This window comes from Amblyomma mixtum, chromosome 1 (genome assembly GCF_055824585.1).
Source record: "Amblyomma mixtum isolate Tamu chromosome 1, ASM5582458v1, whole genome shotgun sequence".
Lineage (NCBI taxonomy): Eukaryota > Metazoa > Arthropoda > Arachnida > Ixodida > Ixodidae > Amblyomma > Amblyomma mixtum.
Window position 1 is genome coordinate 305,167,876 of NC_143012.1, and position 26,614 is coordinate 305,194,489.

Here is a 26,614-nt window from a genome sequence, read left to right on the forward strand (position 1 = left end):
CGAGAGAGAGCAGAGAGGCCTTTCCCCGGCTACGCTTCTTCGCTCGAGGGCGTGGAAAACACACGCGCACCTTGTTGCGCAAGGGGTAGCTAGCCGACGCGTGTGCTGTATAATATATTTCTATACAAGCCGGGGAAGCGTCCGTTCCAACCGCCAGACTACTCGGCAGAGATTTTTTTTTTTTTTTCCTTTCCTCGTCCAAAACCATCAGGAGTTGGACGGTCGGTTTTCTCGTTCCCGCCACGACGAGCTAGAGCTAAACGGTTTCCTGTCCGCTGACCAGCGCGCGGCCGGCGCGAGTACACGTCCCGCATGCCGCGGTAGGGAGAGCGTGTATGCTTATGCCGCCGCGCGAACTGCGCAAACACGAACGACGACTACATTCTTCCCCGAAAAATCGCTTCGCTCGCGTTCCCGCGGAAATAAGATTTTGCGGTCAGTGCGGTACATGGAAAGCAGCGGGGCATAGTATACACACGGCGCATGCCAAGCAGCCTACATATGCGGTCAGTCTATGTGCGTGAAAAAGAAAAGAAACAACGGTAAGCTGCTGGGTGCATCCACGGGACAAGCGAATGAGAAAGGCCTCGCGTGACGTGCACGGCTCTTGCCGAAATGCACATACAGAGTGCTTGGTCCCTTCAGACTTTCACTTCCTCTTCCACCTTTATACGTTCACCTCCTACAGGGTGGACCACTGAAGAGTAGCCCGCCGCCGTTACTGGTGCCACGTTCTTTGATGGGGGCCGTACCCCTTTCCATCTGCCTGGCGACATGGTGTCGCCGTGTGTGAGGCGTTCAGGATGTTGTATAACATCACACAGAAAACCCCTTCCCCGGTACAGCGAATGTTACTATTGGAAGGGTTATATGCGAAGCGAATAAATTGAAGGAACGCAAGGGCCTTTCTCTGTGATCACCACCTTCTCTGCACTTGTGGCCACGTGAGATTTTTAGGAGAAAATTTAAAAAAGTGTACGCCAACAATACATATACTTCGGGAGGGCATAATACACGCCTAAAAGAGCGCCCAGATTCGCTGGGAAAACCGCCTAGATCTAATCTTGTTCTGCACTGCCGAGACTGCAGAGGTTGTCAACCAGATTTGAAAGGCACGCGAATGCGGAAATCAGAACCAGGTTTCACGTGAGGTGATAGAATAAGAGGTTAAAGAAGAGCTAGAAGCGCTCGGGGGGCGAGCCTACATGCTCACGCAGCTGATCAAGGCAGCCCAACCAACATCGTCGTTCTTGGCGTCGGCGCATTGTCATCTTTCTCACTATTGCAGTCGAACTCCGTTATAACAAAACAATCTATAATGAAATATTGGACATAACGAAGGAATGATTATTCCCTTTGGAAGCTAGGTCAGCATGGACTATAACGAAGCTACGGCTATAACGAATCGCCGGGCCCCTTGAAGTTCGTTATAACGAGGTTCAACTGTACATATAATGTTTTGTCAAAAGACGTAGGGAGGAAGCAGCAGCTTTTATGAAAAACTCAACACCCCCCTAGTCTTCATTCACTAACTTTTCTATTTTCTTTCCGCCGGCGCCTGAATATCAGAAAAAAAAAATAAGAAAAGAAAAGGCATCGCGTTGCGCGGCATGCCCCGTGTACCCAGAATACGTTGCGCAGACAAACACTACACCTGCTGTCCAATTTTCGCTTCAACGGATAAGAAGCTTCAGGTGCGGAGTCGATCGGGGAATAAGTCCTGCACCCACTTCAAAAGGAGCGGCGAGCATAATACGTAGGCGAACAGACCCCGGCCACCAGTTCCGTACATGGAGCGCGTATGCGACCGGGCGCACAACACAATAAGCGGCAGCATTATATAGCGCCGCCGGGCGAAGGCCGCGCTGTATACGACGGTGCCGCCCCAGATTCCGTTCGATATAGTATTAGCGTCAATCAGTGCGTGCCACGGCGATCGCTCGATGCCGATAGAAAATATAAGCCCGCGGCAAGCTTCGTATATAAGGCGTGCCGAAAGGCGAAGAAAAACCGCGAGTTGTGTGTGTATAGTGCTACATCCCGTGTTATATATAGTCCCGCTTTCTACAAACGTCGTCACGGAACGGTGAACGCTCAGCGCGGCTCGACAACGGCTTCGCCGAGTTCCCCGCTGAAATGGGGCACCACGGGCGGTGTGAAGTCGTAATCGCGGAGACGTACATACAACTTGAGCCGATCGAGAAAGATCCCCCGCGAGCGCACAATGTTTCTGCGAGGTAAAGAAAACCAGAAAAGCATGAGGAAGGGGACATGCGCGCTCGATCCGTTTGAACGAGTTGCAATTTCAATTTATTTCGGAAATAAATACACGATGTGAAACATGCCCACGATATAAGGCAAAAGGAGGCTCCTGTGTCTCCTGACGAGGCCTCCACCCCGGACGTACACATCTGACAGCTGGCACAGAATCACTAAAAGTATGTTGCACAAAATGACAATTACAAAGCTAACTACACATGTATACGCGCAAGAATGAACATATATGAAGACATTGGAACATAATTATTTGTGAAGAAGGTTATACAGTTACTAACAGTGTTCGTAACAATCATTGCTCAAAACAACAATATATCAATTTCAATCACGCCATTTAAACCACAGGGGAAATTAGTGGAAACTTCAATGAGACATCAAGAGAAAGCTATTACACGTTTGAAGAAAGGAGAAGTAGCTTTAATTGTTTTTTAAAACGAGGCATAGTCACGTTTTCTTTGGCCAGTGTAACTAATTATGGATATATGCATTACACAGCGCAATTATTTGGTTATGTATAGTTTTAGTACCATAGTTTGTTCTTGGTTTTAACCCAGCAGAATACGTATACCGAAGCAAGGGAAGGAATTTCTTTTTCCGAACCTCGTAAACTTTTTCTTCATGACTGTGTGCGTAAGCATCCGGCACGCAAAGTGTGCAATCTCTTCGAGTGGCTACATGTCAGGGTCGCATAAGCGTGGGGTCTGAAGCGCGGACGATACATACAGAGCAATGCGGTCGAGCATTTCATGAAGTGGACACATTTACGTCTTGGAGCAAAGGGGAGTAGATAATTTTTTTGCTTCTGGGGCAGCTTAACGCGTTAGGAAATAACGATACGTTCTCGAAGCTTACACTCAAGGAATATTCCTAGGGGAACTTTACAGAGCACCCCAGGTGTCACCCAATGTCATTTTCCAGCGCCACACTTTGCTTGGATAGCTGACGACACGGAGAATATACTGCGCTATATTCAGCAGGAAAAGAGATGTCCGTACATGATTAAAAAAAGGATTGCACAATGTATTGTTACATCAAGCGCAGCAGAAGTGCGGCAAAGAAGAGGAGCTCTGATTCAGTATCAGTAGCATAACTGATTTCGATCGATTTTATTTTGCAAAAACTGACTTTCTGTAATGTTCTTGCTGACGAACTTGCAGTAACAACGGAATTTTATGTAGCTGCTACAGAAAAGTACTACGGGACTAAAGATTAAAGAAAAAATATACTACAAAACATAAAAATCTGCTGTTACGATAAAACGACAAAACATTTGGTCGTACTTTAGACATGGTTCTGACTTTTTTTTTTTTGTTTCGAACTGGGTTGTATCCCGATGCAGCGCAGACTGCTCACGCCGATCAAAATTGGGCGGGACACTTAAGCTCCGCCTTTAAAGGTTCAACGCGATAGCGTAATGGGTTAATTCCCACATATGCAGAAGGTCATTATCTACATAACATCCATAGATCCCTGGGAGTCCTTATACCACTCCTGGCGCATTGGTGCACCGATGCGACACTGCCCTGCTATGGCAGGTGCTCCCGGGCCTTGTGCGACCCAGCTTGCTGTTCCCGAGCGACCAATCATTAATTTAAAGGGGCCCAGAAACACAATCTTAGTTAACTGTTTTGCCTGCTGATTGCATACAGTGAGTTATAATGTTGCTATTAGCGTCGGTAATACCGTGTACATTCCGTTTTTTAATATTTTAATGTCCTCCCAAAAACAACTTCATGGCTCTGATGGTGTCGCCACACAGTGGCGGGTTTTTAGCAGCGGATATGACATCACCTGGAGCGAGCTTGATGATCGGACAAACAGTAAATATACTGCAAATTGTGTGAATAAATAGAGACACATTTTGTCACCTGTCTGCGTTTTATATTAGATCAACAAAAACAACTTGTTTGTCTTAGATAAGAGCCCTGCAAAGCAAGTAAAATCAAAATACACCACCAGGGGCGCTCTGGCATGGAAACGACGCTGCCAGTCTCAGCAAGAACGAGTTACAGAGAGCAGGCAACCATGGAGTACAAACTTCCGCGACGTGCTCTGGCTGGCTGTTTTGATTGGTTGCGCCAGGTGCCGTCATTGGGAGAGCGAAATAGGAGTGGGAAGCCCCGCCAAGATCGAGTTGAGGGCAGCGTTTTGTTTGCTTGTATTTTGAAATTTCTTCACTGAACTCGCGTTCCTGTGCATCGATTCCTGTAATTCTTTTTAAGTCAGCATCTGTGTGACATAAAGAACCCACCTGAAGTATAGCCGGTATCCCCCTAAGCAGTGTTTCGCAGCCCCTTTAACTGCCACCTGCCACGGTGGGCAGCTTGATCACTATCCAGTGGGCAGGTTGGGATGACGCCGCGAGGTCACGTGACCAAGGTGGCCCACCTGCCTCCTAGGTTGCTCCCTGGGTACGACCTGCCAGAGCGAAGCTCGTGATTTTTCGCTCACAACGCCGGCCACGCCGACGCCGGACTTTCTGGCTAACGGAGCCTTTAACGCTATCGAGTTAAAACTCAGTCGCACGCACGGTCCACGGCAATCCCACAAGAGGACCTGGGTCGACCTGGGCGTCGCTGCTCTGCTTGGCTAAGCCCCTCCGTATGCATAGGTGTGGGAAACTTCTCGTTCTGATCCGAAGTAAGTGGTGGAGGCCATCGCTGGATTCGCTGCCTTCCAATCGTTGGCGCTCCGGCGCCTTTACGCTTGCGGTTGTTTTGTCGATCTTAAAGAGAGAAAAGAAGACAATGCTGGCGACGAGCCCGCAGTGTGTAATGACGATGAATGCCTATGTCAGTCGTAATTTCAGGTCATTACAATGTTCGTTATACAGGCCCTGCTCAAAAACGGTTTTGTCCGCACGCTATAACTTTTGTTTCTTTTTCTGTGATTACCTTTTCATATATACTCTGCATTGGTGCACTTCCACTTTGCACCATTTGCAATAGATGCGATGATGCGAAAAGGGGGCACTGAGCACTCTAAATTCTAAATGAAAATTTAAATTCCGCAAATTGATGATAACGCTACAGATCAAAGCACCCAACTTACCGAACACCCTTCGTATAATATACAGGCAGCAAGACAGGTTGCCCTCTTTTTTTTTGGTTTGCTAAACTTTAACGTTTTAAATCAACACAGCTGGTAATTCCCGACGCATAGCCACCCGCGTCGGTGCACGCAAACGGGTGCGAGGTGCATTGCTTTAAATCAGGTCACTATCAGAAATCGCTCCCTTTTTACGTAAGCCGGGACTTTCCGTATCACGACCTTCGAGTTTTCGACCAAGGACTGCAACATATATCACGGGAAGAACAAGGCAGTAGCTGCGCATTTATGTCACCGTAAAAGGTTTCCCTTTACACTGAAAATTCCCCCTGGATCCATAGCGGACGATAAAGAATATACAAAAGCAAGGAGACAGCATTTTAACGAGAAGATAACGACCCCGCACGCATCGTCCGAAGTACTAAATGTTCGGCACCCAACAGGCAGCAAAAAGTAACAATGATAATAAATAGTGCGAAGAAAACGGAAAACCTTACGGAAAGAAAAACAAACTGCAGTAAAAACCAAGACAGAGCGTTTCACATCACCGGCAAAGGAACAATGAGGAGAGCCGAAAATCTATGCAGTTAACAACCGCTTTTCTTCGTCTCTCACTGAACATGTATACGGACTTCGCCTTCTTCAAGCCAGTGAAACAAAAACTGCTCCCGCGGAGGCATACTTCACAGCTGATTACGTGTGACAGTGCGACAACACAGCTGCTCGCCACAGACACCCAAGCCATAGACCACCACTGTGTAACCCCCTCCCATAGACACCCTGGCACGTGTTAATTGACGGCTCGACTCCTGACCCACGGCTGGCGCAAGTTGCGACTAGAAAGTCAGTGCTAGATCTCACGCAGATTCTAACGCAATCAGTTCCGCACTAGTGCGACAATTTGGCGCGCCACAATCTTTGCCCCCAAAACCGCCGCTTGACCGAGTGTGACGGCGACACGGCGACGCCGGCAAAAAACTCCTCAACGGGCTCCTTATGCTAACGCATAAAAACACGTATTACAGCCCGTATACCGTACTCGCATTATACAGCCATGCGCGAAATTAATTTGTCCCCGCCTCCTTTCCCGATGAGAAGTGAGAGCGTTCTTGGCAGCACCTTCCAAGAGCGTGCTCGCGATGGGTTCCCTTCACGGCTCAAATCGATGAGGAGCATCCGTAGTCTTCAGACTCGAGAGGTCAAGGTTCGATCCCCGGTTCGCGCCAAGCTGTGCACAGCTTTCACAGCATCCATTACCTGACAAACCGCGGTGAAGGGCGTATTGGAGGCGAGGCATTTTACTCGCGAAAAAAAGAAACGGTGAAATATAAGAAAATATACAGAACTGGATAGTGTCGACTACGTACATGGGGCCTCCTAAAGCCTTATAGCCGGCAGACAGCGCCGCGCTCTCGTCTGCATAGAACGGCATCCGACCCGGCCCACGCTGACCTTCGGCTCAATTTCCACGCCGCGGCTCAGGGCGCGCGCGCCAGCCACACGTAAGCAGAGGAGATAGCGCCTCGCGCGATCAGTCGCGCTCCTCGAGAACGAGGAAACGGATCGTTGGCTGCGTGAAGCGTACGCGGGCGCATCGCGCCTGTGCGATGGACCACAGCTGACGCTTGCCCGACCATTGATCGCCGCCTTCCTTTTCACGGAGCGCGCTTTTCCTGTTTTCCTGACGGCAGGACCATCATTGTGGGCCACATGTGCGCACTGACCACTTGCGCGCGCTTCAGACTCTGCTCGCGAGCAGCCGACCCGCAAGCGCGCAGCGCCAACCTCGCGGATGGGTGTACAGCGCTTTGAAACCCTTTTGCTACGGTCGAGAAAGATCCTCAAACCGTGATACCCCATTTTCATCTCTCTTCGTTCTTTTACCTTTCTTCTTTTCTTCCTCAGCACTGGCGATACTCACCGCCACGTCTATGCGATTACCAACTGCGACTGTGAAACAACAGTCCATAAAGATAACACACACCTCGAAAGACACGCTGTGTGGGAGCTGTTGTGTACTGATAGTGGTCGTACCCAGACACCTGTATGTAAACATACTGTCATGCGAATAAAGCGGTTGCTGCATCGCCTGTGGCTTCGATAAAGTGCGCAGTTGTCTCGGCGCATCGGGTCTCAGCGCATCCTGCCTGGCGCAACCGCTAGCCGGCTAAGACTATAGTGTATTAGGCTGCAATACCTTATACCTGTCAAATTTTATCACCAACAGAAGCATCGCTTTTAGTGCTTATAAATGAAGAAAATTCTGCGATCTCGTCTTAATGCAACAGAGCTTCGTACACCGTGTCATCAAAAGTGCCAAAATCGTCCTTTCCATGCTGACTATACGCTACACTTCAAACACGAATACACGTATACGGGAGTAAAAAGGAAATTAGCGCACTCCCTTTCATAAAGGAAAGGGCGTGCGCTAGAAGACAACTTTACTCCCCTTTAACTCCCTTTGTTTAGAGTGTACTTGCCAGCGTTTCGTGGTATGCTGCTTTTTTTCTTTTTCTTGTAGCATGTCTCATCCTTGAGCAGTGTCACGGGCACTGCCCCCCACTTTGCATGAGCGTAGAGCGGTGGGCGTGCCGGCCTTTCAAACCTCGATCGTCAAAACTCGACGTCCCCACCGCCACGACCCGACGGTTTCCTCGGCTGAAATCCCCACACAAAGTACAGCTGCGCCTCAACGCTGGTTTCAAACCAACTCGGCACCGAACAGCAGGTCTCAAATCACGATTCCAAGTCGGTTTCGCCGAAAACCGTGAAGGCAAAGATGCACGAAAAAGACACGCCGCAACTTCTCTCCCGATCGTGAGGAGTGACACCAACAGGCGCGCGTCGCCTTTTTCTCAGCGCGTGGCCCTGCGCTAAAGAGAGAACACAAACTCGAAGCCCGCACTTCACACGAATGTTGTCGAAAGCCAATCAGCGCGCGGAACGCTTCCTCCACGTGACCAACCATACCTAACGGCCGTCGCACAACGACGACGACGCTGAGTTTCGGGTAAGTGATGGCGACGAAGAAGCGCCAACCACACGGAAAAGATCCCTCGCACAGCCACCACCATGAGACGCGCATTCCACGCTGAAAGCGCAACCTAATCCCAACAAGCCATCAGCGACGGCACGGCCTGAGACAAGCCTCACACGGGTCGGAGAAAGTGTTACGTGCCAGCAGGATCCCAAGGTGTACGCAGTCACGACTCACGAATCACTGTGTGCAGCGGCGATCGAGGGGAGCGCGCTCGTGTGCGCGCGTGCCTGTTCGCTACACACGCGGTGCGCAGGCCCGATGCGATCACGGAGACGACGGGACGCGGAAGAACCGAGCGACGTCCCAGAGACGTGTATACGCTCGTGCGCCGCACGAGGAGAGAACGGCCCCGCGGACCCCGACAAGAGAAAACACAAAGTAAACCGAGGCGGAAAGAAGGGCTCTGAAGCGCTTCGTCGTCCGCACAGTCAGGCAGACATCATTCGCTCCGAATCGGCCGTCTCCTCGCGTTGACGCCGACGCGCTGTTCATGTCCTCGCTGATGGAGTGCACCCCTGCACGCGGAAGCGATACTCTGCGCACAGCGCGTGACGGCTAAGAGCTATTCTCCCGCGACTCTACGCTGGCGAATGAAGTTCGCTGTCACGTCTGCGGCTCTACAATCTCCAGCACCGAGCCACGAATGGGGTCTGCAGGTCCGCCACGCGTTGTTAACGGTGTTGTCGGTGGAGGTAGAATGGGTTTTCAAAAGTAAATAAATTGACACACCATTGCTTCTCAGAAAACTTTAGGCAACCGCAACTAGATTACATCACAAACACTACAACGCCGCTTTGAGAAAGCAATAATTTTTTTAGCGTACAGAGACCATGCCGTACTGGAACTCTTCGATAGCTTCAGATCGAAATACTGTACAGCCCATCGTATGCATCAGTAGCGCTAAGCAATGCCAACATCCACTGTTATTTCCGAGTGTCCAGAATCGTCAGGTACAGGAAAAAAAAAAAAAAGATGCGATCTATAGTGACCGCAATCCGACCTTCAGAAATCGGGCCCGTCGCTAACGTCACCGCGAAAAATCACAAGCAGCGAGAACAGAACAAGTTCGAAATAATAACGGCTCAGCTCATCCTTTTTTATTCTTTTGTAACTCGTGAAGCTCTCTCTCTCTCTCTCTATCTATCTCTCTCACACACACGCACACACACGCACGAGCGAACGCGCACACGCACACGACGCACGCACGCACACGCACAGCTAGCGCTCGCTCTACCGTTAAAGTGGACGTTTCCCAATCGCTTTGCCCGCCGCACAAGAACCGCTGATGACGCCATAGATACACGAGCCTTGCAACTTCATCGCTATAGCTTACACATTCCTGAACATCGCTGACAACACTGCGGGGAGGAGGTCGGCGCACTGTCAGTCGCGTTAGCCTCGCCTGCGGTGCGTCGCGCATGCCATGCGTGTACAAACTCCCGTCCCCGTACACATCATAAACATCCCTTGTGCAGCCACATGAGTGACGACTGTAAAACTTTGCGTTCAGCCGCCCGACGCGCGTTCTTCGCCAATTCCACGCTTGGCCATTGCAGGTGGGCGGTACACTACTGTTTCTTTTTTGTCGCCCGCTAGAGGGCGGAATATTGTAAAGACTTTTTATGCCTCTTCCCATTTTGATATACAGCTTGCCAAAAATTGATAAGATTTGAGTACCTACCCCATTTAGTCCTTTGGAAGCAGGTTGCTGTGAGCTGCAGGTGGGATTAGTCTTAGCGATACAGCACATAGTCGGATACAGTTCAAGAACGAAGCGGCAAATGCCCCTCAAAGGAACCCCTGCAGCCAAAGGCTGCAGGGGTTCCTGCAGCCCTTGAACTCGCTAGCGTGAAGTAACGAATGGTGGCAGATGAGAAGCGCAACCGCGGCTTGATCGGATTAACCGCGGCGTCATCAAAACCGGTCGACGCCATAGACTGGACGGCTGACTACAAGGTAACGGTTTTAAAGCTTAATGTGGAGGTAGAAACGCCGTAACTTCCCAAAGGACAAGCCCTGCAAACCGACTTGTTCCTTGTAGCGCATAGTATGTATAAGACAACGAGCCACGAATACACGTACGGACTCCGATCCGTCTCCGTTGCACCGAAGTAACTAATTATATCACGTCTAACGAGGTATAACTGTTTAGCCTCCAGCATTACAGCGCCCATCAGCCATCACTGCGTTGTCATCCCCCGCTGCGGTGGCTAAGCACGGTTACGGTGTTCGGCTGCTGAGCCCAAAGTCACGTGATTAATTAATCCCCGCCGCATTTCGATGGAGACGGTGGAAAGGGATTTGTTTTTTGTAATATTGCGCAAAATGTTATTTCCTTGGCTTCTCGAGCTTTATACATGAGAACAATACGTGGTTCACTGTGAGCTCATTTTCGCATCTTTCACGCTTCAGTTTATCTTGCTTCATGAAAATGAAGTTATGCGTCGGGTGTATGTGTCCGATACGAAGCCGACATAAAATTACTTCGAGGAAGCGTTCTTGATAACTACATCCATTCCTCGATGATCGGTTTAACTAGGTGCAATCTGTTGTTCAGTTCGTAGTACAATGAAGCCTGCCATTTTGCTCTCTCTTTACTGTGTATAAATCTCACGCATATTTTTTTTTTTTTTTTCATTTCGGCATTACGAGCGAGCGTAGCACGCGCATCAGCTCTCTCGTTCCCACCGATTCCCACGTGGCTGGGGACACAGCAGAACTTAATTACTTTTCCTTGTGCTTCAGCTGTTATTACGTTATGTATTATGCTTAAAAACAAAAGGAACAAAACGGAGACCCCCCCCATGACATCGTGCGGCGCCTGATGTCTTATTGAGATACTACGCACGGTTACGTGTTAAGCGGTCCACTTTTCACTTCCGTACCGTTCGCGCGGACCTCGGCACAATTAAATGCTTGCTCGTTTTCCGCGTTGTCACTGAGGGCGGCAGCGGTACACGAAAAAAAAAAAGAAAACGGAAACCAGGAAACGCCGAAAGGGACCCGCAGCGAAGAAAGTGACACGCGAAAACAACAGCAACATCCCGCGAAGCCCGCCTCCACTCAACCCCCTGCCCTCAACTCCACACTGGACGGCCGCGCCAAACGAGAGGGGTCTCTCCTGGGTGGCCTAAAGACCTGGGAGGCATGAAGACTTCGTTCAGCTTCCTCGCTCGGAAAAGGAAGAAAAGCTGCCCGTCTCGATGGAGCTCGACTGTCACGACCCCGTGCACGGTATTTTTTTTTTGTTGTTGTTTGTTTGTTTCCGCTCAATCTCCTTTCTCGAACCCGCAACCGCGCGACTTCGAAACGGCGGCCGGGATGTCGAAAAGCGGAGCGTATAATACGCTTAGGCAACCCTTTGGCGTGCGGAGTCACAAAGGACGCCAAAGCAGCCGGAATGGAAAAGGCACATACACACTGATGAAACGAGATATATAAGCCGCGGGTTTCGAGCGCGCGCTAAGCGACGTTTATTTCCCAAGAATGCGTCAAGCGGAAAAGGCGCGCAGTTAAGGCCAGTAAAAAGCGGCATGCACGTTTCTTCGGAGTGCTGGTGCGAAGAATGAGTACGGAGAGGTGTCCTGAATCTCACCAGAGTTGAGAATCAGCCGGTGTTGACTGAGACAGGCCCAGGAAATCGTATGTTTTGCGAAGCAAAAGCATGGTTAAAAAAAAAAATAAACGCCACAACAGTGACCATACAAGTTGCGCGGAGGTGACGGTTGTAAATGGTAAATGATAACCACTCATCGCGATCTCTCAAGATTCCAATCAAAGTCACCGCGTCAGCAGCGGAGATGCAAAAGCAGTCACGAAGCGCAGTAAGGAAATCACAAGTTGGCTATCGCATTGTGTTTCACTCCACGTACGAAAGCGAACCACTGTCCACGGGACAAGAGGCACTTGAAGAAGTCTGAACCGCTTTTCATCACATGTGCCACCTCACTGTCTTCCATGTCACGGCTCCCTTGTCGCCTCGGCATCGTTACAGCACATTGTAGATTTGGTGCTGTGCGTGTAATGCTTCCGTTATTCGCCGTCCCCGCGATCCAAGTTTTAATTATTAAATGCGTAGCGAATTAACACGAAACGCAGTGAGGCTAGCCGGAATATTCATTGTTCCCAAGGTAATAGATGCGACCAGCGTTACAGTATTACGTCCCAACCACTCCACGGCGAGGGAGGACAGGATAGCAAAATTGGCAAGGGATGAAAAAAAAAACACACAAGAAACCAACAGCACCGCTTCATTTAAGGATCACTTAAGCAATATCAACATAGTAAATTGTTCAACATTCTATGTAATGTATAATGTGTTATTAATCAGAACGTACCGGCCCCTATATATGCAACGCCTTCCCGCGAGGGCCATTAGGTATAATAAAACTGCATAAAAATAACCACCTGTAACACACCAATAACACAGTTTGCGTCGGGCTAACGACCACAGCTATCACATAGAAGCCCAGACTAACCGCCGCTACCGGCCACACGTGGACACTCCTCGAGGGTTCTGCAGATACGACTGCGAGAAAGTGCTTGCTGGAAAACAAACGGCGAGCTACGAATGGCAGCGAAGATGGTTCTATGAACGAACCCTTATCTGGGACGGAGCAACATGTTGTAGATTACACGGCTGCAAAGTTTCCTACGCCACAGATATCTACGCGCCCGAGACCGAACTTCAAATGCCCGCAATCAGAGGAAAGAAAAAAAAAAAGAGAAAGGAGTTGAAAGTATGGTTCCATTTGTATGTCGCGTTCTTCATTTTCAAGTTTCGCTTTCACTCATTAGGATTCCTGGAGGCTCAAGCAAGTGGCTCCCGGCAAGATACCGTCGGGGCACAAATCGGCAGGCGACCGTGCAAGACGTCATATCTCTGTGGTTCTCGTCTCTTCGCTTTCGCTCGAGACTTGACGACCAGGGTGAAGAGGACAGAGATCTCGCGTTCTATACCCGACAGGGCATGGATGTCCGAATGTTCGAGAGGCCGCGGGTAATGACGAAATTGCCTGTCCTATGTCGGCCGCCAGGTTGTACCGAAACTCACGTCAAGTGCTCCCTCGGTGTTCTACCCTCTCAATTCGCCCCTGCAAGCACTGCAGGGCACAGACCCGTCCGATAGATCTCCAATATTGTTTCTACTTAAGCTAAGATACTAATTCGCTAAGATACAATTGACGCCGCTATTCCTCCCACCTATTTTCCCTACGCGGGGATAGGGTGACCGCAGCCATTACAATTTTTTTCTTTTACAGTCTATAGACTGTCCACAGACTTTTGTCTATAATGTATATAGACTCCCATAGACAAATCCTAGAGAATGTAAATGCTATAGGCAGTCTATAAACAATGTATAGAACCAATATATTCAGGATACATCGCGACCGGATAGCGCCAGCGTATCTTTTTTATGTTTAGTTTACCGTCCCAAAGCGACATATGAACTATGAGGAACGCTTACAACGCACAGCACACGGGCGTTTTATATACTTTCTCCATCGAAATACGGCCGCCGCGGGCGGAATCGAACCCGCGACCGAGAGATGGGCAGCCGAACGCCAATGCCACCGCGGCGGATACAGCGCTATTTCAGCCAGCGACAAACACTCAAAGGGAGCTTCCACTTGTCTCTCAAGGACCACTCCGGAACTTGCCCTCGTTTCCTGAATCTTTCAGAAGCCGAGCCGCTGGGGTTCAGTGGTTATGGTGCCCGACTGCTGACCCGAAACACGCGGCTTCGATGGAGGCGAAATGCTAGAGGCCCGCGTACAGTGCGGTGTCAGTACACGTTAAAGAACCCCAGGCGGTCAAAATCATCCGGAGCCCTCCACTACGGCGTCTCTCATAGCCAGAGGCGCTTTGGGACGCTAAACCCCGTAACCAAACCTTGAAGACCGGCCGATGCACCCATTCTTTCTAACCACGATAGAGAGACTTTCTCATTATTCGTATCCTTCAAGCAGGACGACACTGCTGCTCGTGAGACCACGTTTGTTACGCCTCCAAGCAACAGTGACGTCAGGCTTTGACCCAAGCGGCACAATGCTAATGTAAAGTGCTCTGTTTCGAGCTGCGTGAATTTTTTTTTTTTTCTGCACCGTGTACACGAGATATTTTTCGTGAGAGCGGAACAGCGTCTTTCGCTCAACGCTCCGCCACGGCCGCCCTAACCAAAAACACGAACGCATGATTTTTCTTTTCTTTGTGCATTCTTCTCCTGCAGCAATACACAGCCTCGATAGCGACGCGAGGCCTCGTAACTGGAGGCCGGCGTTACAAGACGCTTTCGCTCGTGCCCACCAACGCACGACTCGCAACAATCAGGCGCGCGCGCGCGTACCACTTCCCCGAAGCCCACAGCATCGAAAGTCGCATCCCCGTGAGGTCAAGGGCCTTCAGGAAAACAAAGCCAGGCAGCGTTCAACACAGAGCGGCCCTGCTCTCAGAGGCAACTCGCCTCACGACGCCCCAGCTGGGCGCACTTGGCATGCTTCTACTCCTGGTTACAGCTCCCACATCGCCGCGGTCTATCGCGGCGCACATACGATAGAGCTACGCGCTCAAGTACCCCCAACACGCAGAGACCGGATGAGCCCAAAGGATAATGCGACACCGCCGCAGCGTAATTGAGCGCGCCTGTTCGTCAAGGTCTGGCCACGGGGCACGACCCAGAGCAGCTGGCGGTGGTCCCACGCTAGGCAGCCAGCACCGATTTCCATCAGCGCTGGAATCTATTTCCGAGGGGCGGTGTGCAAGAAAAAGAAGTCGCAAAGGCTCTGCTTCCACGCCTTCGACAAGGTCACCTTAACCACTGTCCGACTGTCAAGCAAGGCGAGACAAGCGGTTAGCGGCTGGAAATAATCGTGTCGGCGATGCCTCCTGTCAGGCCGCTTCGTGGGCGGACGCCCGACGGTGCGACGCCCCAAGTCACCGCGCGGAGCCGGTCCATGCGTTTCGCCGGTGTGCGCTAACCACCGACGGCGCGCCCGTGAGAAGCCACGGGGGCTTTAACTGGAACGCGTGACGCACGCTGGAAAACGCAGCAAGAAAACAGCTCGGCGGCGGCGGCGACGCGCTCTTTACCCAAAGACTCTCGGGCGGTGGCAGCGGCAGCCAAGCGCGAACACCCTCACCCCGCCCCCCCGCCCCTTCTACGGCGACGCAGTCGGGAACCGGCCCAACCAGTTCGAGCGTCACTCCACAAAGGCCTGCGCAAAGGGCCACACGGAGACGTGCCTCCCGAATCCCCGTCGGCGCTCGCGAGACATCATTGGCAGCAGCCGAGTCCTTCTTCTCCATGTGCGAGGACGGATCCAGCTAATCCTGCTGCCGCTGCTGACTTTCCAAATCCCGTCCCTGCTTCGGCCGGCGCGGCACGCGGTTAGCGACTCCCGAACTGTGGAGACGACGCACGCGCGAGCACAACACCAGCAGCGGCGCAGGCGACGGATCAGCTGCGGACCCGAGAGGGATTACGTCGACCAATGCGTGCCCAGGATATCGGCTGTGCCCGACGAGTACGCTGAAGACGACGTGCCACCTGCGGCGAACAACGCGAGGATGTGCCTCAGTGCCGCGCGAAGCCGTTGTCCGACAGTCCGGCTAACGAACCGCCTTCTGGAGTACCACTGAAGACCCAACAAGGATCGATCGCTTTACACGAGACACGGTAAGTCCGACGCCTTCGGGGGCTATCTGGGCCCGGCACTCAGCCGAGCCAAATCTTCGCGGGTTCCTCGCATTAAAAGCTCCACCGTTGTACTGCCGATGTTTCGGTGTTTACCAGCTGGAGGTCCGTCCAGGGCAGGTGGTCCTGGACAGCGGGTGACGTCACACTCGCGGTATTCTCCGGCAGGAAAGGGGTACGTGCGACGTTTTCTGACAGCGGCGACTGCGCCGCGGCGTTCCACCGAAAAAGAAAAAAAAAAAGTTTGCGTCACTTGCGAAAGCGTCGGTGGCTGCGCTAGCACGCACCGGACGGTCGGTCGCTCGTGTAAGCGACAGAAAACGAGCGGCGGCGAAAGGGCGCAAACGCTATCTGGACGTTGCTCAACGGACCAGCAAGGCCACTTCACGCATGCGACGCCGCCGCTGAATAGCGCCGGGCTAGCTTTCTTTCCTGCCGGAGCGTCATTGTTGCGCCGTTGGTATGTTTCTCCGAACTCACCCTCTCGTTACGGGCGAAAAGAATGAGAGAAACAAATGAAGAAAAAAAGAAAGGAAAGCAGTCATAACACGCGCGCGGTCGGTGCCTGCATGCCGAACGAACATTCCGTCATTGTCGGCACACCATGCGGGAGCACGCTCGTCTTCCCACACGCGACCCGCCGCGGCCACATAGACGGAGTCGCCGCACACCCTCGCGCGCGCAAAAAAAAAGGAATATAAAGATTACTGAAGAAGAGTATCGCACTAGCGCTCCTACGTGGATACGCGCGTGGAGTGGGGGGGTACAGGTGCCTCGCGTGTTTTTTGAGGTCCCCTTCCGAACCCAGTAGTGACTGTACAAGCGCAAGCGATGCGGGGTCGTTCACAGCACCGCGAAGCCGTGGGCGTCAGCGCCGAAAAAAACGCGGTCCTCGCCCACACGCTCAACCTTGACCTCGCTCTTGTCGTTAACGCAGATGAATCAGGTGCCGTTAGATGGTGACGTAGCGCATTTCAAAAAAAAAAAAAAATTCGTGACTGTTCCAAGTGTCTGGAGACGACAGGCACTAGCACGTCTTTGTTCTCTTCGTTATCGTTAGTGCCTCGTTTTCGGTTCCATTATCGGCACAAAAGATCGGAAACCGCAGTTTGATTTTACGGGGTTTAACGTTCCAAAGCGAGTCAGGCCATGAGCAACGCCGTAGTGGAGGTCTCGGACGATTTCGACCACCTGTGGTTCTTTTAACGCGCGCTGACATCGCACAGTACACGGGCATCTACAGCATTTCGCTTCCATCGATATGCGACCGTCCTGGCCAGGAACGAACGCGCGTCTTTCGGGTTAGCAGCCCAGCGCTATAACCACTGAGCCACCGCCGCGGCTATCGGCACAAAAGACACAGACGACAGAAAATTGAAAACGAAAATGTAAATCATGTTCTGCGAAAACGTCACTCTCAACACTCAGCAATTATATACTTTTCAAGAGCATCTTAAAATTCATTTTAAATTGCGCGGTCCGCGCGCTTACTGTCGATAATTGAAGTCACGAACATCCTTATGCAGACGACAGCTAGAGCGAACGACATCACTCCTCCCTGATTGCGCCGACGTGTAGCGCAGTTCGAGCACGGCGACTCCGCGGTGGGAATGCGGGGAATTTCTCCCCTCCCGTCACGCCGAGCTTATCCTCGTGTCCACCATGCGCGCAGCCCTGCGTACGCAATCAAATGCGCCCGAACATTGGCGAGGAAAACGGAGAAAGAAGGAACGACGGCGAATCTGAACGCGCACGGCACGCGCTTCCCGCAACAAGCGGTCGGCAGACTTTTTATTATTATTTCACCGAACGCACGCGCGCACTCCGTTTTCGCGGAAAATTTTTTCGCTTCGCCGTAAACGCTGCAAATAATAACCCGCCGCTCTTTCAAGGCGCTGTCGACCTTCGCAGGCCGCACAGACGAACTGGTTATTTGTGCCCGGTGGGACATTTGCACGTAAGAGCTCGATGCGCGAATCATTCGAATTGGTTGCCGCAGAGGCGAGCAATACGGTGTTTGTCTCGGAAATCAGCGATAAAAAGTACGCTCGCCAGCACCACTTGATGAAGGTGCAGCTTTTTAGCTGGCATAGCGCAACCAGGTCCACAGCCAGCTTATCAGTGGCTCAATGTTTTGCCAACCACGATGACGTGCGTTCGATACCAGTCATATAACAAATGACTGGTACGAAAGTACCCGCTTGCTCTGACTTTTCAGTGGTGATTAGCTAAAGCCCCTAGTAATCCAGACAAGTTAGGCGTCCTCAGCTATGATGCCTATACAGCATAGCGCGAGCGTTACCTACCAAATACCAATACAAAAATACAATCGTGAGCAATATGCGCGGGAACGAAATTTTAGCACAAAATTGAGAATTTGCAGGTTTTTTTCGCTTTTGTCATTTCTTTCGATGCCCAGTGCTCATTACGCTGACATTTTGATCGATTTCTTGAACTGTATAATCATAAACCCATTTCTTTTGTTGCCCTGTGGATATTGACTCTGTAACTCGACGCATTATATTGACCATTGTGATATGTCACGAATCTCTCCTCCTTCCCCATGTAATGTCCTTATCTAAAGACCTTCAAGGGTGAATAAACTATGATGATGATTTCTCCGCTAAATCAGAGAATGACTTTTGGATATTATTCTACGCCACAAGGAAAAGTAGTCAGAAAACAGAAAAAAAAAAAAGGAACTGTGCAGTGTCATACGTATACTTACGGAGTATTCAACGAATACATAATACATGCTCAAACCTTGTTCCCTCTCGTACTGCTCGCGACTGTACACCGCTCGCAGCTTTCCTTTGTTTTGCAGCGCGCGACGCGGTCACGGTTCGCACCACCCAACGGGAAGCGGAACCATGCGCCACGTGAGCGCAATCTAGGCGAAACCCGAGCCGCACACAGTGACGCGATGCCGGAACAACGCAGCGGCGCCGCCAACCGCTTGTGTGAATGCCGCTCGCGATGGCGGCTAAAATGAGGGGCGGGCGAGAAGGCGTTCACAAACCTTAAGTTCGGCCGCACTGCATGGCCCACCTTCAGAGTGCGCGCGTCAGCCCCCCCCCCCCCGATTAGCTCCCTTTTCTTTTTTTTTTCCCCTTCTTGTTCGCATTTTCCCTGAGGGAACGAAAGAAGTAAAAAAGACTAAAGTGCAATGTCAAAGCCCCCTCATACCGCCCCAGGCTCAATACCAGCGCAATTGAAATAGCTGTATATAGCCGCAGGGAACGAGGAGGTCGGTAAACGCTGCCTATATTGAGGCGCCATGCTGATACGACGCCCAATTAATCAACGATCGTTTTTCCTTTAAAAACAGAGTTGAAAGAGAGGGAGAGAGAGTCGGGGAAAACCAGAGTCACTGGCGGCGTTAGCTGCCAAAAGTATGGCGCACGAAATTTTTTGACGCGACATAAATCAAATTTTTGCCACGATGAGACAAAGGTGCGGCACCCGTCAAAACTGTCACGTACATGCATACATATTATAGTATATATATATACGCCCGCGTCAAAATCATCACGTACGTACATGCATACATATTATAGTATATATATAGTACATCAACTCATGGTACAACCTGCAACGATAGCAGCGCACACTCAAACAAAAAAGTAAATTCGACAGCCACTGGCACGGGTTATACAACTCCAAGACACAAGGGTGCAAAAAGGTATAGCGCTCAGTCCTTTTTTTTTTTTTCGCGGGGGTGCTATCTCAGTAACCAACCATTAGACGCTCAGGGACCAATCGCAAAAGGACCATCAGACGCAATTACTCTCCCTGCGGATCAACTGTTGGCCGCGAGAGCCAATTAAATGCTGCAGTCACTCCCATTTTACTCGTTTTTATTTTTTTATTTTTGGCGGCTTCGAGTGCACATTCCTGCAGCTTTGCTGCACGGAGGGTATGGCGAACACCTAGCGACAAACAAGCCAAGCAGGTTATGGACCCCGTACACAGTTCTTACCCTATTTACTCTGACCTATTTGTTTATAACAAAAGGCGAGTTACAGGGCTTTAGCCACCCTATCCCTGAAAAAAAAAAACAAAAAAAAAAACACGACGCGCCAATATAACCCCACCGCCGTGCTGATCAGGAAAACGAGCGATTCCGGACAAGCACCGTTACGTGCCAACTAACTCCCCTCCTTCCGAGCCACGCCGAGGGGCCACTAGCGGTGGCCAGAGCAACTATATAACCAGTCACGCGCACCACTGTGGCGCCCGAACGCAGTGGAGCCGCGCAACTAAACCGTGAACACACGCAACCCGCCGAAGAGGACAGTGAACTTCCTTTTCCTCCAAGCTTCCCGTAGTCGCGGCCGCCCAGTCCGCGCACAACGAAGGGAAAGACTCCGAAAGGAGAGAGAGGAGTACAACCGTACAGGAGAAGCACCTTTACGGTGCCGGGAACTCCGTAAAGGCTTCAAAGACGACAACAGAGACAGCAACGCGGCCGTGAACAAAGTAAGGGGGTTTACAACAGCGATGCGGCATGCCCCGCGGTATTCGATATATACGAACGCAGCGGCCCGAATCGCCCCGATTCTTCGGCGGCGCATACCGGCACTAATAACTCGCGGACCCTGAAGCCAGGCGGCTGGGCTACGCCGTCAGCTACCGCTTTATTTGTACGGGGCCGAGAGCGAGCTTTTTGCGGCCACTGCAGACGGACGGAAGCGTGGACGGCGGTCCACAGCTAGAGTCTTGAGCTGCGGGCGTTTGGACAAATGTATAGATCAGCGAAGGTCCAAAGCGAGTTGTTGTTATCCCTTTCTTTGTTTTTATGTGACTGACTTTCTGCGTCCATATCTCATAGCTGAACAACAATTGCGGAGGCGCGCGGCATACAGCGCTGGACAAGCCTTCGACCAGTTGCAGCTTGTTTCACTGACGCCGAAACGTCATCGTTCTCGCCTCTCGCCCCCATCGAAATGCGGCCTGCACCGCACACTCCAAACATGAATACGCCTATATGGGAGCAACGAGGGAGTAAGCTGTTCTCTCTAGCGCACTACCTTTTTTATAAAAGAGAGTGCGCGCTTACGCCCTTTTTAATCCCTTCTGTTTAGAGTGCAGCGGCCGGGAATCGAACCCACTACACTGAAACGCTCATCAGCAGAAAGCCACGGACACTGAAGCACCGCTGCCTACAGGGAGAGAGGGGCGACTACATGCAATACGATCTCTGATTTATACAACGTGCTCGACCCCAGTGCACTGACTGACACAAAGAGAAGTCGGTCCTTGATCGAGTAATTTAGATGAAAAGTGGGCACAGCACTCTGCCTTCACTGTTGTCTTTGTTTTTTTCTGTTCAACTCGCCGTTTCATGCCGGATAAAAGGAAAACTAGCCCTGGTATACGTCAGGCGGTTCGCGAACACGCAGGAAATCCCGAGTGTCAACGGAGTTTAACGTCGCGTGGCTCCTCAGGCACACAGGACACGCCGAGCGAGGTAGAAGGCTCTGAACGCCTCGAGGAAAACGGTGGAGGAGTCGCTGCGCCACCTCACACTGTAAAGCACACGCGCGCGCACAGGGCGGCAAGGTGTACGCTCACTGCAAATGCAAGGAGCCGCGCCTGTATGAAACGAGAAAGACCCGGCTGGATTCATGCTCCACACGCGCTCCTTTTTTTCTGAAGCCCGCCAACCCGTCCTTGGACGGCGCTGAGCAAACAAGTCTCGGAATGCATTTGGCTCAGTTTATTCTAATCCAACACGGAAAGCGACAACTCATCACGGCTGCTCCCTCTGTCTCTCGCCGGTGCGTCTCGCTGCATACATTAAAAGAAGACTTCTGAAGCATATGTGTGTTTCCGCGCACAAGCGAAGACACTATGCTCGTACTAATACTGACTGGCAACAGTGCCAGTTTCGACCTGGCGACTGGTACTGACATTTAACGGCGTACGAATCGCAGGTCGCAAGAGACGAAAACAATGAAGAAAAAAAAACATAAGAAGAACCTTACACACTTACGTCCTGAAGTGGCACGCGGGTATGAGGGACACAGTAGCGGAGGGCAATGGACTAATCTAGACTGCCTGGAGATCTTTAACAGGTGCCTTTTGTATTTCGCCTCCACCCAAAATGCGGCCGCCGTGGCCGGGATCGAACCCGCGAGCGACCTTGAGACCAGTAACCGAACGCCAAAGCCAATGACCCAGCGCGGCGGATCTTTAATGGACGAAACTATGCACATGCAGTAACGACAAAGTACCTCACATTTTATCCAGCTCTTTCTAGATAGCAAAGCTGCGAGCAAGAAAACTGTCACCTTAATCTCAGTGTGCCTATATGATGGGCCGTAAATTATCTGCCTCCTCCTGTAATCGAAGAGGGCTCGATAATCTCTCCCGTGGAAAAAGCGCAGATTACTCGAGTGTTGTTAAACCCCGTGCGACAAGAAAATCGCCTCCAATGGTGTGGCAGATGCCCTCGCGCCCAAGTGCAACGCTAGATGGCACAAACAGCTGGACGGTACCGCTGTTTTCGCTCGAGATTACCAGGGTACCGCGCTGACCTACACCCACCAACAAAGCCGTCTAATTCAGCTCTGCAGGCCCATAATCGCTGCAACTGGACCGAGTCGGGTGTTAGCCACTATACACTCGCGCAAAGGGGAAAAAAAAAGGGGGGGGGGGGGGGGGACGACACCCGTTTCATCGCGCCCGCTTGTCCGTGAAACCACCGTATACGATGGAGCAGCGATTTCGAAGCTCGGATGAAGAGCGGGAGAGATCTGGCTGCCGCCGCGAAGCCATCGCAACGCCATTTGAACCGTCTTGGAGCGCGCGAGAGAGAGGAAGACTCGATATGAACCCAGCAATCTCAAAACTGGGTCATGTACACGAAGCGGTGTAAGCGGAGAATCGGCGCAGAAACATCTCCCTCCCACCCCCACAACCCAGGGCGAGTTATTTTCGACGAAGACGACATCCCCATCAGACAACGGGCGAGCGCGAAGATTCACCCATATCGCGCGCCGAGGGGGGGGGGGGGGGGGGGGGGATTATACGACTCTACTGAGTACACACTTTCAAGGGAGACAGAGAGAGCCAGTTGGAACGAACAGAGGATGAGGAGGATTCAGGGAACGGCGGCGGTTTATGTTGCACGTATAATAACCGGGCTAATAAGAGAGAGAGGGGGAAAGGTGCCGGGCCGACCATTGTCGTCGCGGCGGGGGTCATCTCAGCCGGCAGTGGAGACATCGAGGCCACGAATGTGGGGTCCACGCGTCAGGCACAGCCGTCGCCGGAGAGGCTCGCCGTGCAAACGACGGCAGCGGAGACGCCGCACGCACAAATTGCGGCCGTGTAGCCCGCCGGTGAGACCCCCTGTCTGCACTACCCCCCCCCCTCCCTCCCCCCCTGCATACACGCGTGCACACACAAAGCGGCGACGACTACGACCACGAGAACGTTATGGCAGCCAAGCGTTGAAATCGCCGCAGAGAATCGGACGATGCGACGGGACGATTATTTCCGCGTGTACGCACAACGGCGACCGGGACATGGGGGGGTTCGCTGACCCGTTGCGATTGCAGTAGCCGCCGGCCCCATAAGAGGACACGGTGGACAGAACACGGGAAAGAAAAACACAGACTGGAAGAGTGCATAGCGGCAACGAATGCTTTGAACCTTACTGCGCCGACCAGACAGACGACACTCAGTCACGGACGCGCATTACGCGACGCCCTAACGTCGCCGTCACACCAGAACGTCTGCTCGGCACGCACGTACAGCGTAAACGAAACCAAGTTATGACCCTCCGAACCGCACAGTCCAGTTTCAAGGGACACCGTAATGATGCGACGCGGACTAATATTAACCAACTGCGCCAGTGATGGGAAAACTGTTTTGCAGAGCATATAATAACCCACTTGCGGAAGAATCGGTACAGGTGAGCCAAAATGCCGGTATAAACGGTGCGCCCACCAAAATGCGGTCGCTCTGAATGTGACGCTCCCACGTGACCAGCAAGTTGAAGGGCTATACCCCCGAGAGCACACCTGGGAAGGCGATGTTTACACCGAACGAAGGCGCGCGCGCCTCCCAAGACCTTGATGAGCTCTACTCTCTGGAGGCGCCGCGCTTGGAATCAACGCCGCGTTCCATATGTATAAGACCACGTGACACGGATTACGCCCTTCCCGGCAACTCGCGCGCGTGGTACCGACTTTCAGGCAGCAAGGCAAACAGGCCGAAAAACCAATTTGTACTAGTTCAGCGGCGAAAACTGCCGTAAATAGCATTCGGTCGGAATAGAGGTCCGCTCTACGCAATGTCGTGACAATAAGCACCGCAAGGGAAACACGTTGTTGGCAGCTGAGGGACAAGTCGACGAGGAGGGGCGGCCGCGGGCGAGCGTTCCGCGCGCGAATGACCCCGAACATTCGCGCGATGGAATGCAGCAGCACAATGGCACGCATCCAGTGCGAGCCAATTCACGCGGACACCGTTCGCGTGTAGTGCGTGCGGGTATTTATATATACATGGGTCTCCCGGGAGCCTTTATTTGTTTATTTTTTGGAGGCCTGGCACGCACCCGTCGTCCTTATCTGATGGACGTTCGACAGGCGCCGCCGCAACACACGCGGGTCGCGCGCGTTCCTTCTTCGTCCTTCGCGCAAAGGCGCTGCTGCGCACCCGAAAAGGCGCGCCGCGCAGCGCGTGCTGCCCTACATAACTGGAAAACGGCGACCGGCAAGTGCCAAGCAGCAACTCGGGACTTTTAAAGAACAGAGGAGGGGGGCGCGACAGCTCTCCGCCAAGCACAGGCGCTGTGGAAACAGGATTCTTCGTTTCTCCCTTTGCCTTTCTTTCTCCACCGGCGTGGGCAGGCACGAGACTTGGTGCAGTCGGTGCAGCGACCGGTTCCCGTCGGCGAGCCGAGGACGGCCGCGCACCGGACCGTGCCCAGCACGCGATCGCGGGAACGGCCGGAGCGCTCCCCACTTTGGGATGAAGCCGCCCCCGCCGCTTATAATACTCTCGTATCCGCTACAGGAGTTCAGCGCGACGAAAGCTAGAACCAGCTATAGTCAGATACAACTCAAGAAAGCAGCGGCTTCTCCCCTTCCAGCCAATGGCGTCGGCCGTTTCTCATGACCCTGCTAGGAGCAGGGAGCAGCGGCGCAATGCAGAGAGGGATCTACCCCCGAACATAGAGGGAAGGGACTACCCCCTATCTACCACAGCGTGCTTTGTCATACTAGCAGGGTCATGAGAATTGGCCGACACCACTGGTTGGAAGGGGACCTTTGACAGGGGAAAAGCCGCTATCCAACTATAGACCTGCGCAAGAAATGAAAAATGGCTCGGCGATTGGGCAGTGACCACGGCACGGCCAATCACAACGGCAAACTAACGACGGGCGGTGAAGTGGAGGGCTCCTGAAAATCATAAACAATTCTGACGTGCTAACACCATTACGAATGAGGCCCCTGATTGGCTGACGCCACCTTTCAAACTTTATCAGCGCTGCGCGACTTCAAAGACACTGAGCTTACAGTATAGCGGAGTGTGTGTGCCTGGCATCTCTACAGTCGCGAAGCGCGCGCGCGCGCACGAAAGAGCCGCCGAAGCAACGGGTGATGCGAGCTGGGAACGCGGGCGCCGTCCGCACTCACGCGCGCTCACGGTGGCGGAAGTGAGCCGCGGAATCCCTTTTTTCTTTTCTGGGTCGCGGCCTATTATTGCCGGCGCGAAACGAGCCGCGGCGAGGACGGCGGGAGGGGGAGACGAGAAAGGCTGCTCGCCTATGTGCGCGTTCATCAGTTCGTGCAGTGCGGGCCGCGTGAAAGATCAAACAATAGAAACGGAATGCGTTACGCAAGGCACAGAAAGAACAGGGAGGGGGGGGGGGGGGGGTGCAAGAACCGGGGCTGGAAGAACGGAACAAGACTAGCGGGAATGACCGGGCGAAGCTTGTTTCAGCAAACAGCGGGAGGAGTGGGAGAAATGGGGAAGGGGCGACGGAAACAAACTAGTCGTCCGCATACCGCCGTCATCCAACCACCCCCTCCTCGCGGCCACTCGTCACGGACTACGGAAGGCACTCGCGTAATAGGGGGCCGGCAATTTTGCTCGGACAGTCAATGATCCCGGTCACCGGGAGCGGCGGCGCCTGACACGGCGCACCAGAGACACACAGGCGCGCATGGAATGCGCGTGCGAGTTCGGCCAGCGCCAACTGAGTATACAAGTGGCCAGGGACAACTGAGTCAACTCCGCCGTCCCCGTTTGCCTGATCGGGTGGGGGGGGGGGGGGGGGGGGGGGGGGGGGCTTTCTTCGTTCTGGCTGTTTCGCGTCGCTGCCGACCGCTGGCAGCGGCGGCAGCGGTTTTCAAAAAAGATGCGGGACCATCGACCGCTGCTGCGCTGTGCCCTGGCCCGGAGCTCCGCGATACGCAACGCACATGAGCGAGACGACGTAATCGAATGTGTGAGTGAGTGATCCACCGATCGAGGGAGACATTATTAGAATCCGCGGCAGTTCCACATTTCAAGGTTCCTTGATGAACGTTGTAAAAAAA

At 52.4% G+C, this 26,614-nt stretch overlaps 2 protein-coding genes across 3 annotated transcripts in view; one reads left to right on the top strand and one right to left on the bottom strand.

Moving 5' to 3' along the window:
• The window catches only part of LOC149372283 (tudor domain-containing protein 3-like), a 110,990-nt gene that overhangs the window by 31,805 nt on the left and 52,571 nt on the right, over nucleotides 1-26,614 (bottom strand). The window lies entirely within an intron of this gene.
• LOC149372284 (uncharacterized) overlaps nucleotides 15,559-26,614 on the top strand; it is a 28,535-nt gene continuing 17,479 nt past the window's right edge. Inside the window, exon 1 of the mRNA XM_089566729.1 lies at nucleotides 15,559-16,040. The gene's annotated coding sequence lies outside the window, so the exon portion shown is untranslated. The remainder of the gene's footprint in view (nucleotides 16,041-26,614) is intronic.